This window comes from Patagioenas fasciata (genome assembly GCF_037038585.1).
Source record: "Patagioenas fasciata isolate bPatFas1 chromosome 6 unlocalized genomic scaffold, bPatFas1.hap1 SUPER_6_unloc_1, whole genome shotgun sequence".
Classification (NCBI taxonomy): domain Eukaryota; kingdom Metazoa; phylum Chordata; class Aves; order Columbiformes; family Columbidae; genus Patagioenas; species Patagioenas fasciata.
Window position 1 is genome coordinate 15,001 of NW_027288503.1, and position 2,500 is coordinate 17,500.

Genomic DNA, 2,500 nt, shown 5'->3' on the forward strand with positions numbered 1-2,500 from the left:
CGGACCGGCGGGAAAGGACTGAACTGGACCGGACCGGACCGGACCGGACCGGTGGGAAAGGACTGAACTGAACTGGACCGGACCGGACCGGACCGGCGGGAAAGGACTGAACTGAACTGGACCGGACCGGACCGGACCGGCGGGAAAGGACTGAACTGAACCGGACCGGACCGCACCGGACCGGACGGGCGGGAAAGGACTGAACTGAACCGGACCGGACCGCACCGGACCGGACGGGCGGGAAAGGCCTGAACTGAACTGAACTGGACCGGACCGGACCGGACCGGTGGGAAAGGACTGAACTGAACTGGACCGGACCGGACCGGACGGGCGGGAAAGGACTGAACTGAACCGAACCGGACCGCACCGGACCGGACCGGACCGGACCGGACCGGCGGGGCTCGGACGGACCCGGCGTCCGGCCGCGCTCGCGAGAGGGTCGACCTGCCGGGGCAGGAGGGCTGAGCGTCCTGCTGCTTTTTACGCGGCCCCCCGGCAAGTTCTCGAGGTTGAAGGGCGTGCGATACGCTGGTCGCCCCGTCCCTCTTGTCCCGACCCTAGGGTTCGGCGCCGACGTGGTGTTTTTCCTCTCCGCTGCTGAGGAGCAACGACAGAACCCGAGGGAGGGAGGGAGGGAAAGGCGGGAACAAGGAGCCGGGGGACGTTGAGGTCGGACGGTCGGAAATCACACACACACAGGAAAAAAAAAAAAAAAAAAAAAAAAAAAAGCAAAAACAAGGCTCTTCGCCCCGAGGGCGGCAGAGCACCGCCACGGGCCCCGGCGGAGAGGCGGTCACGGCCCCGAGCCCGTCCTGCTCTTCGAGAAGCGGCTGGATGACGGAGGCTGGGAACGGCGGGGCGGTTGGTCCTACGCAGGGACAGGATCTGGACGCGACCGAGCGAGCCTCTCGCGGGTGGCTGCGGGACAGTGTACGCGACTCTACGAGTCGAGCTTTTCGACCCTCGCGATCCGTGCACACGCTCGGCGAGTCCGTGTCTGGAGTTTCGGGGCTCGCGAGTGGCGTGGGGATGCGGGTTTCGTGGCGGTGTTTTATTTTTTTTTTGGTGGGGGTTTATTTCGGCAGGGGCGGCGGGGTCGTGGTGGTGTCGTCGTGCCCCCCACCCGCACCTGCCGCCGCCGCCGCCGTATAATTTCACTTCGTCTTCCGGCTCAGACTGCACGGCGAGCACAAACACCCCCCCTCCCCGCCCCCACCCCAAAGCGCGGTCTCTCCCGCCCTCGCCTTGCCCCCCGCCCCCTCCGGCCCACCCGCGGGAAGGGCCGGAGGGGGTCGGCAACTGCGCGCGCCGCGCATGCGCGCTCTCCCCGCCGCCCGGCAACCGGCCCCCTGCCCCCCGCCAGGTGCCCAACGGTCAGTCGCTCGGAGTCAAGCCCGCCGGGCGGGCGGTCGCGGGGAGGCCAGCGCAGGAGCGTCTTGCCGATCGGCCGAGGAACCCCGCGCGCGGGTAGGCAGGGAGGCAGGCGGGCCGGGACGGGGGGACGGGGACGGGGACGCGGTGTCTCTATGCCTCCCCGGGGGGAGGCAAAGCCGCTGGCGGGGTCGGTTTCTTCTTCAGCCCGCGGCCGGGGCGGGCAGCGGGCCGAGGGACCGAGCGAGCGAGCCACCGAGGAAGAAGCGCGGGAGGCGGCAGCACGGGCAGGTGAGGGGGTTAGGCCTCCGACAGCGGGGCTGAGAAACCGCGGGACGCCCGCGTGCCCCCCCCCCCCGCCCTCCGTCCACCCCCCCGCGCCGTCCACCCCCGTCCACCCCGGGCACGGAGCCGGCAGGGACGCCCCGGCTTCCCGGGGGGGAGGCGAACTCGCTGGCGAAAGGCCGGGGCGGGGGGTGGGGAGGAACTCTGGGCGCGGATGGGCGGCCGGGCTCGCTGCGGCGGACTGGGGCGGGCAGGCGGTGGTTGGGGCCGGGGAAGGCCGCCGCCTGTGCTCGGTCCGTAGCCCACCGGCAACGGGGGGGGGGGGGGAGTTAAAAAAAAAGGGGGGGCGGGGGGGGTGTGTGTGAAGTCGGTGACAGAAACCGAAAGCGTAAATTCAAAAAAAAAAGGCGGCTGGAGAAAAGGCGTACGTACGTCTACAAGCCAAACCAAACCAAAAACGAACGGTCGGTGAAAGAAAACGAAGACGTAAAACAAACAAAAAAACCACACACACACACACACACAAAACCAAACAATTGACAGATAAATAAATAAATAGTCAAAAAAGCAAAAGGAAAATAAAAAAGGCTACCCGAAGACGGGAGAATAAAGAAGAAAGGGGGAGCGGGCGGGGTGTGCGTGCCTTTTTTTTCACGGCTCTCTCGGGGCGGGGGGCGCGGGGACACACGCCGATCGATCCGTTAACGCGTTCATCACGCGCTGGTTACGCATTCACGCGGGCCTTCATTTTTCAGGGACTCGTCGGGAATGGCTCAAGCGGAGGCGGAAACGTCTGATACATTTCAATAAATTACAATAAATAAAAGTTTTAAAAAAATATGTA